This window comes from Stenella coeruleoalba (genome assembly GCF_951394435.1).
Source record: "Stenella coeruleoalba genome assembly, chromosome: 3".
NCBI lineage: Eukaryota > Metazoa > Chordata > Mammalia > Artiodactyla > Delphinidae > Stenella > Stenella coeruleoalba.
The window spans coordinates 102,875,260-102,890,583 of NC_137148.1; the positions used below are offsets into that span (position 1 = coordinate 102,875,260).

The following is a 15,324-nucleotide window of genomic DNA, read 5'->3' on the forward strand; positions in this document are numbered from 1 at the left end:
TCTCTCTCCTATGCACTTGCCTGGACGGACATCTGACTGTTTGACTCAGATGCAATTCCTGTTCTAAGATCTCTTTAACAAAATATATGGGATTTGTTGTTCTATGAACCTGATTATACTATGCGGGATATAAACAAACTGTTTATCATTAATAAATGTGAAATCTATGGCCCCTCCCTTTTTCCTAAAAAAGTTTGTCATCAAGGTCTTGTTGGGAATATAACATTAAATAATCCTTATGAAAAAATCATTTGATTTACAGAATTTTTTCTCTAAGAACATAATTTACCAATCTACTTTCTTTTAAATGGAAGTATAATTGATTTACAATGTTGTGCCAATCTCTGCTGTACAGCACAGTCTACCAGTCTACTTTTAGTTAAGAATTGCCTGTGTTAGCTGCTAATGAATGCATTTCTGTTATTTACAATCAAATAATATTCGAATGTAGACCTAAAAAAAAAAAACTGTAAATTTTTTTCATGACAATCTGAAATCTGTAGGCAAAGTACTAAAGCTGGTTATTTACAAATAAAGAGAAATTCCTTGCCAAATTTACAGTTTTTCATGCAAGAAATTAATATACATACTCCAAAGTGGGTCTTCATATTGATTCTGGCATAAAATTTGCTGGCATAGAATTGGAACTTAAATGTGAATATACATCAGTAATAGATCATTAACTAAATGTCCATCAAAAGATGAATGGATAAAGAAGATGGGATATATATATACATGTGTGTACACACACACACACACACACACACACACACACACACACACACACACACAATGGAATATTACTCAGCCATAAAAAAGAATGAAATAATTCCATTTGCAGCAACATGGATGGCCCTAGAGATTATCATATTAAGTGAAGTAAGTCAGAAAGAGAAAGATAAATATCATATGATATCACTTATTTGTGGAATCTAAAAAAATGATAGAAATGAACAAATTTACAAAACAGAAATTAGAAAACAAACTTATGGTTACCAAAGAGGATTGGGGGGGCCGGGGGTGGAGAAATAAATTAGGATTCTGGGATTAACAGATACACACCACTATATATAAAATAGATAAACAACAAGGACCTACTGTATAGCACAGGAAACTATACTCGATATCTTATAATAACCTAAAATGGAAAAGAATCTGAAAAAGAACTGAATCACTTTGCTGTACACTTGAAACTAGCCTAACATTGTAAATTAACTGTACCTCAATAAAAATTAGAAAAAAATCGTTACACATGTAATAAATATTTCTCCATTTTGTCATTTACCTTTCACTTTGTGGTGGGATTTTTGTTTTGTGTTGTGTTTTGCCAATCAGGAAAACAATTAAATTTTATATGATCAAATATTAAAAAAAAGACTGTTAAAATCTAAGTTTAAAACAAAACCCGAGAACACTCTTTCTATAAGTGAACATTGCTTCGTCCTTTCCTTTTTTAGCAAGATAAGTGTTTTTGACAAGTTTTCTAGAAGCAGCATGTTGTTCACATTGGACAAAAAAAAGGAAGCTGCTCTGGTCTGGGGTGGTACTGTTAGATTTTTGTCAAATGTAAAACTCACTCAATCCTCCCCAAAATGAAGTACCAGTGTAGCTGGTTCTTTAGTCTTTCTTATGCAGGAAAAAAAAAAAAAAAAAAATAGAGTGAACACTCACATAAAAACAAGTGCATAAAAGCAAATAAATAGCTTGTCATGAATTTCATGATAAGGAATGACTAAATCCCAGAAGCTAGTTCTAAGGTTTAAATATAGGGCCCACACAAATACTAGTGATCAAAGTTTTTCAAGTAGAATACTTATTCTGAATTACTGATGCCCCCTCAGATTTAGTTTAAAATGCTCCCATACCATCAGAAAAAGAAGTGTTTACACAAAGATGGAAATTCCTATTTTTTTTTTCCACACGGAACTGAAATTGTTCATAGGTCACAGCTAAAAGAGAGGGGAATGTCCAGACTGACTGTCCTTTTTTATTTTCTCAGCTGGGCATTGTGCATGTCAATGGAATGTATCTGTACAAACAGCATACTTTACATTCGGGAAGTGATATTGCAGAACAAGCTTTTATAAAACAATACTCCATTTTCTGTGGTTTGGGGGTAAAGCCAAGGCGAAATTTAGATTCCTTCTATTTCATAAATGAACTCCATAATAAACAAAACAAAGTCTATAAAGTAGGTTTATAATATGGTCATTGTGTGCGACTCAACACGACTGCAAAATATCACATTTGACAAAATTAATGCTGCTGAAAATACCTGCTGCCAGCAGCTCTTATAATTACAAGGAAAGGCAACTGGTAATGAATTCTTTTAACTCGGGATTTCAAATCTCGGGACTGAATGTTGCCCATTATCGGAGTTCAAAGGCAACTATCTCTAGAATTGTTCTTTTAATGCTTGTTGGATGGCTTTAGTTGTTCTTTTCTTGTAGGCACACAATTGTCGTCTTGATCTTTGTGATAAAAAGAGCTTCGCTGGATCTTTGTAGTGAACTCAGTTGGCTTGGTAACAGGCCTGTAGTCAGAATTCCAAAGTGGGGAAACAAAGGCTTAGAAATTAGAGGCTGAGAACTGTTTGTTCAGGACTGTGGGAATCTTACCCCAGCTTGGGGAACCAATGGACTCTCTTCATTAGATCCACATTCATCCATAAACTCCCCAATTCCTTGCCCTTTGTCTTTTCCCAAACTAGAGCTTTAACCACAATAAAAACAAATGTGGCAACTTATTTTGTAAATCAATTCATACCAACATTCCCAGCATGCTCTAATTCTTCCCCACCATGTCATAATTCCAAAAGAATGACATTAACTTATTCAACGTTACATTTATTTCCATAATAAGGATGTGTCAAGGGGCAAGACTTTACTTAAAGGCAAAAAAGAAATAAAATAAAAATAAAGGCTGTGTCTAGGCCTATTTGAATGGTGATGAATTGCCTTTCTCCCTGTCCAGATATGGTCCTTTTTCCCAAGTTAATTAAATGACCAAATATAGTCCAATATGAATTTTTAAACTGCTTAGTTTAAAAAATTCAGTCAAATTGAAGTATAATCTGGTAAAATAAATTTCACTGAAAAATACCATATAATAGAAAGAAAACAGCAATTTCACTTCTTTCTTTTTTTTTTTTTACTGGGCGTAAAGGTATTCTTAAACCAACTGACACTATGTCATCTGATTACACAACTGTGACTTGGAAATGCCAAGATTTTCCTTTGTGTGTCTAAATAATGCAAGTTGAATTCAGCAGTGTTCATATAAATACATTAATTACACTGAAGCTTTATTAGCGGGGAGTCATGGGAAGTATGTGAAACACTGGATAAATGTTTTTAAAAGCAAGAACCATTCAAGGTACACAAAAGACAGGACAGTCATAACAACAGCAGGAACCACAACCACAACAAATGAGGGACACTGGTAGCTCAATAATTTTTAGGAGCCTAGGACTGAATTGTTTCTTTTCCTTTTATTTACCACCATTGTTCTGAGTAAAATACTTAAAAAATGGGAAAGATGAAGCCTGAGACACTGAAAGGACTGATGAATTCTAGTAGTGTCCTGTGAGAAAAAATAGAAAGAAGCCTGAACAATAGTGGTTCAGATAAATGGAAACTCAGAGTATTTCGGCTTGGCTATTAGATCTGAAAATTAAGAACCAGGACAAACACAAATTCATCTTAGGAATGCTTTAAAAACTTTGTTCAAATTTGAGAGAATGCCTTACCAATGTGATGTCACATACTCATGGCTGTAGGTCACTTTGTTTCCACATGGTCTTAGGTGACTTCTACATTTCCTTGTGAAATGTGTAGGGCCTTAGCATTATGGAATGAAAGTTGAATGTGGTGTTGGCTCCAGGGCTGTTAGGGAACCATTGACCGAAACTGACTGCCTTGGCCAGGCACGCTGATAACCGCTTGTATGCCCTGTCTCACAACAGGAGGTCCCGATAAAGAAAACTAACCGGGAGAATTCGGGAGGGGCCGAAAGGAGGAGGAAGGAGGAGACGATATATCCTGCCAACCTCTCAGAAGCCCTCACGATGGAATCCATCTTGGCTGAGAGATGCACACGCCACCAGGGAGGACCCTGAGTCCGACTCAGTATGGGCCAAGCAAGATGACTGGCCAGAGACAACCCGGAAACTAACCCCATTACCATGAAACGTGAGACTGCAAGCCGTGTGGCAGAGCAGTTCTCCTGGGTTCCCTTACCTTACTGCTTTCACCCCTTCCTAATAAAGTCTCTTGCTTTGTCAGCACGTGTGTCTCCTTGGACAATTCATTTCTGAGTGTTAGACAAGAGCCCACTCTTGGGCCCTGGAAGGGGTCCGCCTTCCTGCAACAGTGCTATGACTTATAGCCATTGATGAGTGACTGAGCAATTCATGGCTTCATACAAGGAGGAAAATAAATAATAAGAAAGAAATCATGCTACTTACCTTTTGTGAAGCTTGTAGTTTAGTTTACTCTTTTTGCCCTGAGTGTGATGGAGTGCAGAAGCCAATCTAAACTTTATCATTGCAAAGTTGATGAATGGTCACTGCCATATTTATCTTTTCCTTACCTTGGTCTGCCTTCCTTCCTTCTTTCCTTCCTTTCTTTCTTCTACTTTTTTTTTTTTTTTTTTACTATTTTGTTGTATATATAATTGTTAAATGCCACTTGGATTACTTCCTGAAAATAGATAGAAATTAAATAAATATAAATACATATTAAGGAAAACACCTTGTGAAAAAAATTTTAAATACACTTTTTAAGCAGTGTCCGGTGCAAGGCAGACGTTTTGTGGTTACTGGGTACTTTTTAGGCTGTAGTTGCCTCATCTGTTTGTTTTCTGTTTGACAAGATAATCTTTGTGCACCAATGTTCTGTGACTCAATAAAATGAGTAGATCCCAATAAGCAAACAAACCTCTGTTTTCAGATTCTCTTTTCGAGCAGGTGAATAAAACACATTTTCAGGTGTAGGCTGTGCCTTAACTCATGGGTCCCCATACTGGCTGAGTGTCAAAATCCTTATAAGGTTGTAAAGTATAGATTTCTAGGTATCAGCTCAGATGTATTGAATCAGAACATTTTGCATTGTGCTCTGGAAATTTTTGGGTTTTTTAAAAAAATGTTAACAAAAATTCCCCAGAGAAATCTGATGAATGGCTGAAATGATCCAACTAGATTCCCCCAGAATAATAAAGAGAAAATTCTCTTTTAAACCAGAGGCACAGAGCCCACATTTTCTCTAATTGCATGCTGATCACAATTATTTTTTAAAAATGTATCACTCCTGGCATAAGCATAGTTCTCATCTGATATATAACTGTATATGCATACTTATTTTTATATTCATTTAGTTATTTTTCTTCATTTTTCATGATTTATGTACTAAAAAAACCCACTTATTCTCATGTTTATCTCCCACCAAAAAATCTAGGAACCTTTTTTTTCCCAGTCAGCTTAAAAGACCTGGGTCTAACTCTTCCATTAGCTAATGGTATTCTTTCAATGTTCCCCTTTCCTGCTTCACTCAGTCAAAGTAAATTTCTCTAGTTTGCAAACAAACACCCATTACAGGCTCAGTGACAGAAAGGAACAAACAGCAAGTTGTCTTTCTATACACTTCACAGGACAAGATAAAAATAATTTTCTGGGAATATTTTTGTGCTTTGACAATCTTGTGCCTTTGAATTAGGAAAGGTTTTTCAAGAGTGAAAAATGGACTGTGTGAGTTTTGCAAAGTTATTTCTTATTCTTGCTGGGTTGAGCAGAAATTCTCTGGTGGTCTCACTTGTAAAATATTCAGCAAGAAAGAGCACTCTTCCTGTTTCCACAACTCCTACTCTACTCCAAGCTATCATAATCCTTCAGTAGACTGCCAGAGCTTTCCTGATTGATCTCCAATAAATCCTGGCCCCATCTCACACAGCAGCCAATATCAAATCTATATTGCATCATTCCGCTCCTAAGCTCAAAACCTTTGTAAGGGAAGAAAAATCTCTTCCTTTACCCATCTTAGGTTCTCCCGCTGGGGCTCTATAAATCAGACTGGCCAAAGACAGATTAATAAGAGGAAAAACAAACAAGTTTATTAACATGTGCATCACACATGCACACATGGGAGCGCTCAGTGCTGAGTAACTCAAAGGGGTGGTTAGAGCTTGGGCTTTTATACCATCTTAGGCTAAACAAGGAAAAGGGCATATGGGAGCAGCTGCGAATCAGGGAAGGGAAGGGATGCAGAGACAAGGGAGGAACAGTCAAGAAACAATAGTGCAGCCTTGGGGCAGGTCCTTGTTCCACCTCAAAGAACACACAATATCTTTGAGCTCTTTTACAGAACTAAAACCCCTAACAAATGGAAGGTGTTAGCATTCTTCATTCCAGAGAAGGTCACAATTTGATAACCATGAGAAGCTCATCAGGAGACGACCTGAGGCCAGATTAAAGGAGTGCAGGCCCTGCGCACACCCTGATCCTTATCAGCAGCCCCACCTTTGAACCATTGCTATAAAACTCCTCACCGAAGCCTCCTGGGTTGGGACACACAGTTTTGAGAGGTATGAGCCCGATGTGTCCCCCTTTTCCTGGCAAAGCAATAAAGCTAATCTTTTCTACTTCACCCAAAACTCTGTCTCCGAGATGCCATTTGGCACTGGTGCAAAGAGGCTGAGTCTTCGGCATCAATAGTATGAAACATCATCTGACATATATACTAATAATTTGCTTGTTTACTTACTCATTTTCTTTCTTTCTCCATTAGAATATAAGACAGCAGTGTTTCTTTTTTGTTAACTGCATTATCTTCAGCACCCAAAACACAGAAATATAGGTATGATAGGTATGAAATAATATTTGTTGAATGAATGAGTAATTAATCCTAAGTACCGTCGGAAGTCTAACCAAGTGTATTCATTCATTCATTTGTTGAATCAAGAAGATTCAACAAACCTGTAAAGAACAATGTAAAACTTTAGAATATGCAAAATAAATTACTGGATTTCTTTTCTATGGAATGTTGGAGGCTCCAGGGATTACCTGGTCCTGTACACGTTATGCAACTTTCTACAACTTTGTAAAGTAGAAAATAACTTGTAAAAAACTGACAGTCATGCAAATAATTCTTATCTACAGACAAGTAAATCAATTCTGTTTTGTGGAGTTTCAACTTGGCTCTCCTATTTTAGAAGGAGCCACTTTTGCATACATTTGCAAATTCAATTCAATATTCCTAATTTATATGTGTCTGTTTTTTGGATTCTCCTTTGAACCAGTTGTAACATCTTGCCAGTTTCCTCCTTCAATTTATGAATTAAAACACATCTTTGACATGTGTTCATTTTATATTTATATGAGTCATAATTTTACCTCCTTTTGAAATTTGTCCCTTAACAATTTGGAAATATAACTTATATGATTTTTTTCTTTGTTTGCATATCTTTGATGTAATCATTTTAGAGCTGGCCACTTAATGTCCAGCTCTTTGTTTTGTTTGCTCATCTGTTATGACTAAGTGCACTATTATCTGGGACATAAAATGCATGCTGGTAAAGGAGACATGGAAGAAATAGATTGAAAGGCCAAGATGAGTAAAAATATGGGAGGATACTGGGTGCTAAATGGTAGAAAACTGAAGGAAGATATTGCCTTAGAAGAGAACATTCATTTGTTAATTAAGAACCAGTTACCTTTTTAAGAGTCATTTTAGTTTTCATAGGCAGAGCCCAGTAGGTCTGATGCTGAATCAGGACTCTCAAAGAAAATCTTTATATTTAGGAACACTTAGATAATTCAGCTACTGGAACAAGTCAAAGAAATATAGAACCGCATCTCATGAAAGTCAAATACAGGCATACCTTGGAGATATTGTGGGTTTGGTTCCAGACCACCACAATAAAACTAATGTAATAAAGCAAGTCACGCAATTTTTCTGGTTTCCCAGTGCATATAATAATTATGTTTATACTCTATTGTAGTCTATTAAGTGTGCAGTAGCATTGTCTTAAAAAAAAAAAAGTAAATACCTTAATTTAAAAACACTTTATTGCTATAAATGCTAACCATCATTTGAGACTTCAGTGAGTTGTAATCTTTATGTAATAGTAACATCAAAGATCACTGATTGCAAATCACCACAACAAATATAATAATAATGAAAAAGTTTGAAATACTGTGAGAATTACTAAATGTCAGAGAGACATGAAGTGAGCAAATGCTGTTGGAAAAAGGGTGCTGGTGGACTTGCTTGACACATGGTTGTCAACAACCTTTAATTTGTAAAAAACACAATAGTTGTGAAGTGCAATAAAGCGAAGTGCAATAAAACAAGACATGCCTGTATAAAAGTAAAACAAAAATGGGCAAAGAAAATATTTTGTAGGGCAGACAATTTTGAACCTGAGTGATGAAAAGCAGATAGATACTGTTTTATGTATTATGCACTAAAGCTAATGGGAGGGGTTGTGGGAGAGCCTATTTGTAAGAATAATGTGGACATCATCCAAGAAGGCCCCCCACTTTTTTAAGGGTTTCACTCTCTGAGATCTGACATCACAAATGCCTTAATGTGGCTGGAATTCATGAGAAGGCATGCAACTACTGGGAAAATATTAAGAACCCAGAATATTTAAGAATATTCAAGACAGAGGAGATTAGGCTAAAACTCCTTGACACTGACCAGAGCAGCCACTGTTGCTAAATAGAGTTACCCACCACCAACAACCATGAAGGACAGATATAGCCAATAGTACCAAGGAAAGAGCACAACCCCATGGACTGGTGGCCACTGCAGGGCATTAAACTGACAATAGATCCATAAAGGCCCTTTGCCTTTTTATTCATTTTGGCTGTAGGTATTTTTTGTTCCCCTTTGGTGAGAAGGAACTGGCTAACATGGGACTCTGGAGTGGGAACAGATTCTTTCCTTGTTGCTTTGAAAACGTGCTGCTGGTGCAGCTGTTATTTCTATGAAAACGTCCAGTTAATCAAAGAATCAAGGGGCCAAATAAAATAATTTAAGTATAAGTGGCAACCAGATTCTTATAGCCTGAAAAAAGGGAAAAGTGTTTTGCTAATGAAAAAATAGATGACAGTCTATTGCAGGATCATATGGTCCATTTTCTCAGTATATTTCTTGGCAGGGCCCTTTAGTCTGTAGAACTGTGAGGCTTAAGTTACAAATTCAAGGGTTATATAGACCCAAGCTTGGTGTTAAAAAATATTCTATTTGAATAACAAATCGGTTTCCACATTACCATTAGAAGTTTTACTTGCCTGGTAGAGGCCATACAAACCAAGGACTACCTTAAGTGCTTAGTCCAAGGGCCTGGAGTGGAGAAGATGGGGAGAAGCAGGGGTAGAAGTATGGGGTTTGAATGGATCTGGGTAAATTAGTTATAGCATAGAATTGCTCTTTATCCCATAAATGAGTATTCAGGAATAAACCTTACAGTAGTTAATTGTTTAAAGCCACATCAGTTTGGGTGTCTGAGATTTACTTACATAATATGCATATATGCACATAGCATAGTTTATTACGTAATCTTTCGGACAGAATCTCTTAAATCATGCCAGGGCTTAGGCTTGTGTGGCCTAGTAATTTCCAGTTTAGTCCTAGGTTATAACTCTACCTTCTCCTCTGTTAGATGGTTTACAAAAATGTTAATAGGTATAAGCATGACCAAGATCATGAACCAAGTATCATACTGGGAAAGAGATAAAAAGCAAATAAAAAGGCACCATGCTGAATGCTCTCAAGAGGGTCACCTTTCCAATCCAGCTACCCTTACCAGAAAATACCTACATCAAAGGTTAATTTGTTTATGACTATGGTCCACTGCTTATCTGCACAATTTATTAGTCACATAAAATATTTTGTAATTTTGTGCTACAATGGATTTGACAGATTTGTCCACATATCTTACATAATGCTTTGATGGGCTCTATTTAAATTTAAGTCTGCATATATTATTTGCAAAGTTTCTAGGTTGGGTACACACACTGTACATATGCATTGTATGCATAGATAGTTAAACCTAACTTAAACCTAACCATCACATTTCTAGGAAATGTGTTGTTTTTCCTATATTTTCTTTGAGTAATCAGAAAAAATTGCATTGGTACTTATATTTAGGCACCAATCAAGCTCCATCTTTTACTTTCAGTGTAGATGAATCTTTCTTTTATATAAATGCATATATTTCTACACAGAAATCCCTCAGCTAATTCATGACACTTGACATTAATCACACACACAGATCAACAAAGACTTTGCTTTCATATAGAAACTAATTTAGAACATATTTCTAAATTACTGCTTGTTATTGCAGTCAATCTAATTAGATAGCTAATGACAATATCTGTTCATAATCAAAGTAGTCAAAAATACCAAGTTTAGTAATTAGACCATATAATTCCTTAACAACTCAATTTGATAATGGCAAAGTACAATGCTTTTAGTCAATTTTCTTCAAAAACTCCTCTATATTCAAAATTAGGAATTCCACAGTGTATTCTTATGACATTTAAAGCTCAAGATGGAGTGGTTAGGTTAGAAAGCACAGCTCCCTCCCGGATTCCATGTGAAATTGCTTGTAAGTCACATTGCATTCTAAAGCCATTTCCCCTCAAACCATTCTGAGGGTATAACATTTACTCTTTGTCACTAATGTTCTTTTCTGTAAGACACACAATTATGAATTGTAACACAAAGAAACAATTAATCTTTGGGGGCAATTTTAATGATTTTATAATTATACAAAACTATAGAAAATCATGTTTTCCTCTTTATCAACCCAGATACTCAGGGACATTCCAATTCTAAGACAAAAGCAAAAGGGGGGAGATTCTCTATATTTCTAAGAATATCGTATTAACAGAAATCTATAAACCAAACATAGATAGTGTCACAAATGCAAACTGACACGTGGCATAACGGGTGGTGATGCAAAAATCCAGCCGGAAAAGCACTAAAATAGGCTAATTTCATTTCTCCCAGCTGCCTGCCTTTCAATGCTTTATCTCGGCTATTGGGTTTGAATAAATTTCATCTCCCACACCACAAGTAATGAGCAGGCAATGACTTATGAAGCACAGAGACTGAGTTAAGACAGAATTAGAATACAATTTTAATGAGACGGAGCTGAGAAAGTGAAAGTGCTCCTCATTTGACAGACTTGGCAAAATATCCAATATTATTTCAAATGTTCTTTCCTTTCTACAAAGAAACTGTCAAATATTAAAATAAAAATGAAAAAAAAAATAGGGCTCCGAAGAATTCATTAGGGGTAGATTTTTAATGTGATGAGAAGCTAAAAAATAGAGAAGTCATTTAGGAAGTCAAGCAAATGTGACTTAAAATGTAAACGTGTTAAGTATAAATACTCCTGTGAAAACAAACAGCCCGTTTTGGTTTCTCTGGAAGAAAGAAAAGCACATTACCATTCCGACGACATGCATCTCTTTGAAATGAGGTCCAGAAATTGTTGGGGAAATGGAGAAGAGACAAATAGTTTCTTTGTTACCACTTACTCAGAAGTCTATAAAATAATGTTATTATATGGCCTTGAAATACACTGAAAATAAGCTGATATGGAAACAAGATAAACTCAGGCATGAAGTTCTTTTTCTGAGGCCCAATGGTCAATGTTCAGGACAGGAGAAAGAACCTAATGGAGGTGGTGGGGACAGTCCCCAGAGATGTGTAAAGGGAATGGTCCCTGGATAATAAGAAAGGTTTGCATCAAAATGAAACCATTTCTTTTCATATTAAAAAAATTACAGGGTACTTGTTCTGTGAAACACTTAGATGCCACAAAATAAAGAGAACAACTGAAAAAGTTAAGAACTCCAACCCACCAAAGACAATGCAAAGGAATTTTCAAGTGTGTTTTCCCACTCAGCTTATGTAAAGGATGCCCCATCTTCCTTACAAGGCCTGTACCTTCTCAGCTGGGCTGAGCGGGAGCCTGGGTCAAGCTGAGCCACACAGCAAGGCTACTCACATCCTGCATTTTAAATCTATTCCCCCAAACATCCCCTCAAAGGTAAAGGAGTCTTTTTTCTCCCCCTTCTCCTACCTATTCCACACTGTTTCTTTTTCTTAGTGATTACTTCCTGTCGGTTTTTCTAGTGCATAAAACATCTGTGATTTGTTGCAGGCGTTCAGTATTTATACGGAGAGCCTCACAGCAGGTGCCACTTGCAAAAAAGAAGGCCCCTGCCAACGTGAGCACACCATTGTTATCCCATGACCCCGGGGGTCACGCTGCTGGTACTGCACAATGTTTAGCAAAGGAAGCTTCTTCCATCAACAACTGATAAAACAGTGTTTCGTCTGGTAGGCTAAAACGTTTTATGAAATGATAAACTAGTATCTAGACATCTTTGAAAATGAATATGTGGGCTTTCAAAATTATGGGCAGATATCTGATTCTGATTTGCACACCTGTAGCATAAAAAGGAAGAAAGAAAGAAAGAAAGAGAGAGAGGGAGAGAAAGAAAGAAAGAAAGAAAAAATTTCTAATGCTGACGAACAGTCTCCCTTGGTGTCCCCAGGCTCCCATGCCCCAAATCTACTTCCTCGACTTTGAAGTCTGGGTCCTCTAAAGCTGTGAAATTTCCTGGATAACAAACAATGCTGAGGAAACTGTGTTGTGAGCAAATAAATTGATAGCCATGGGACCTGTAAATGTAGTTTGTGTTTAACACTCAAAAACAATGACCCAAAAAAGGGGTGTGCAACGTTTTCTCATAAAGGTCCCCATTCTTTAAACAGCGTGTTAGAAATTTAGTTAAGGCATTTAATGGAGCTAATTATAGTTTGTGAATCTCACCAGCTTTCTCCTTGTTGTTGTTTTGCTGCATCCTCCGCTAAAAATACCTTATGGAGTTTGCTTTAGCCTAGCTCTCTACAGCGATACTCCACATTCAACATGCCCTCCTTCAGTGTTTCTATTGCAATGGATTGTGAACATCAAATCCAAGAAATCCAAAGAAAGTCCAAGGCAATACCAGGAGTTTAAAAACTGCTTTCCCAAGTATAGACAACAAATCATGTGTTTGGCGTGTTACGGGTAATCCTTTTGGGTGACCTAATTAAATTGGTAGAAAAATTATGTCATATATAAAGGTATAATGTATGATGTTATATATAAAATAATACAGAATTGGAAGATGAATTTCCAATTCATGAAAGAAGATGAAGTTTTACATTGTCCTAGCATGCTATGCATTTACAATATGTATGGGGAGAGGTAACACTGCCAGTTTATGCCCACTCAAGATTCTTAAAGAAATTTTGATTTTCACAAATAATAGAGTCTTATTTCACAATCCCTTCTTACTTTCCTTTCCCCCCACTTCCACACACACACATCTAGTTCCTAATAAAGGACTATAGTTAGTCCTCAATAATAGGATATAAAATATTCTTGGGCTTCCTGGTGGCGCAGTGTTGAGAGTCCGCCTGCCGATGCAAGGGATACGGGTTCGTGCCCCGGTCCGGGAAGATCCCACATGCCCGCAGAGTGGCTGGGCCCGTGAGCCATGGCTGCTGAGCCTGCGCGTGCGGAGCCTGTGCTCCGCAACGGGAGAGGCCACAACAGTGAGAGGCCCGCGTACCGCAAAAAAAAAAGAAAAGAAAAAAGGATATAAAATATTCTTTATCTGTCACTTTGTCACTTGTATTTAATGATAAGGCAAAAATTAATATACTAGGTACTGCTTAACGCTCCTAAAACTTTAGGAATCTTGTACAGAAAAGGCAGAGGTGGACCTTAGGCAGAGCCTCGGGCTTGGGGAATGGAGCACACCCTTCTCATTCTCATTGCCCTGGGTTCTAGATACTATATCCCATCCATTCCTTCCCCACTAACTTCTTCCTCCATTTTGCTTTTTAACTTTTTTCCCACATGGAACCATGTGTATACCTCCACTGTGCAGGTACTTAGCATACTTATTACCTGTCAGCATTCCCACTAGTTTCTTGAAGGCAGGGGTGTGATCACGTTCACATCTTTGTGTCTAAGGATTACTATATTGGTGTGTCAGTCATCATAAGGATGGATACTGAAATAGTGGCTACGCAGGACAGTGAGGGGTCCATGGTCACTCTAGAATGCGGCCTTCGATTCCAGGAACCAGGGACCATAAACAGACATACTGTATGGCATCATCCAGAGTATGAGAGCTGAGAGGGACACACTAGGTATGCCTCTGTCCTCAGTTTCACTCCTGACTTTCCAAAATGGTGTCACAGAGAAATGAGGATTGGACTGTATCAGATTCTCTGAATTGGTGCAACCTTTCTACTGATATCAGTAACTATCTGAACAAAATAGGGCAAATTCCTTAACCTGTCAGATGCAATTCTCTCATTAGAAATACGGGATAATAGTACCTACCTCACAGGATCAAATGAAATATCACTTGTAAAGCACTGTGCAAGCTCAACAAATCTTATTTCCCTTCCTTTACTTTCATCCAAGGAATTTCTTTCCCTCTTGTATATCTGACATTTAGAAACTTGGCCTTGTGTCAATGTCTAAAGCAATGATCATGTCAAGGATCAGTAAGCATTATTTAGGAAGAGTGTTTTTCACAGCTTCCCAGCCACACTTTTCATGGTGAAAGGTTTATCTGAGAGGTGATTTCAGTTATTCTGCAGGAATTAAGATTATTCAAGGAGACAAAGGCATTGATCTTCTTCTCTGCTTGCTTCTTGCTTTCCTTGACCCCTGTGGTAGCTTTACCAACCTTCTCTATAACTGCGTCATGTAACTTAAAGCTGGCTTTTGGCAAGAAGATAATGAATCCACCTAGCCCATTTTCCTTGATCCAAAGGAGAATATTTCTCCTGAATTATGTTTAAAAAAATTTTAACTGTGGTAAAAAAAACCATAAAATTTATCATCGTAACTATTGTAAGTGTATGGTTCAGTAGCATTAAGTATATTCACATTGTTGTATAACAGAAATCCAGAACTTTTTCATCTTGTAAGACTGAAACCTGCTAGTGGGAAGCAGCCGCAAGCACAGGGAGATCAGCTCGGTGCTTTGGGACCACCTAGAGGGGTGGGACGGGGGAGGGAGATGCAAGAGGGAGGAGATATGGGGATATATGTATATGTATAGTGATTCACTTTGTTATAAAAGCAGAAACTAACACACCATTGTAAAGCAATTATACTCCAATAAAGATGTTAAAAAATATATATATATATATACACAGGTAAAAAGCTCATTGTGATAATTCCCGAGACTTGCAAAAAAAAAAAAAAAAACAAAACTGAAACTCTATGTCCATTAAA

At 37.0% G+C, this 15,324-nt stretch overlaps 1 protein-coding gene across 1 annotated transcript in view; it reads right to left on the reverse strand.

The window, feature by feature from the left end:
- ZNF608 (zinc finger protein 608) overlaps positions 1 to 15,324 on the reverse strand; it is a 1,156,357-nt gene that overhangs the window by 295,269 nt on the left and 845,764 nt on the right. The window contains exon 6 of the mRNA XM_079918637.1: positions 4,591 to 4,700. The gene's annotated coding sequence lies outside the window, so the exon portion shown is untranslated. The remainder of the gene's footprint in view (positions 1 to 4,590; positions 4,701 to 15,324) is intronic.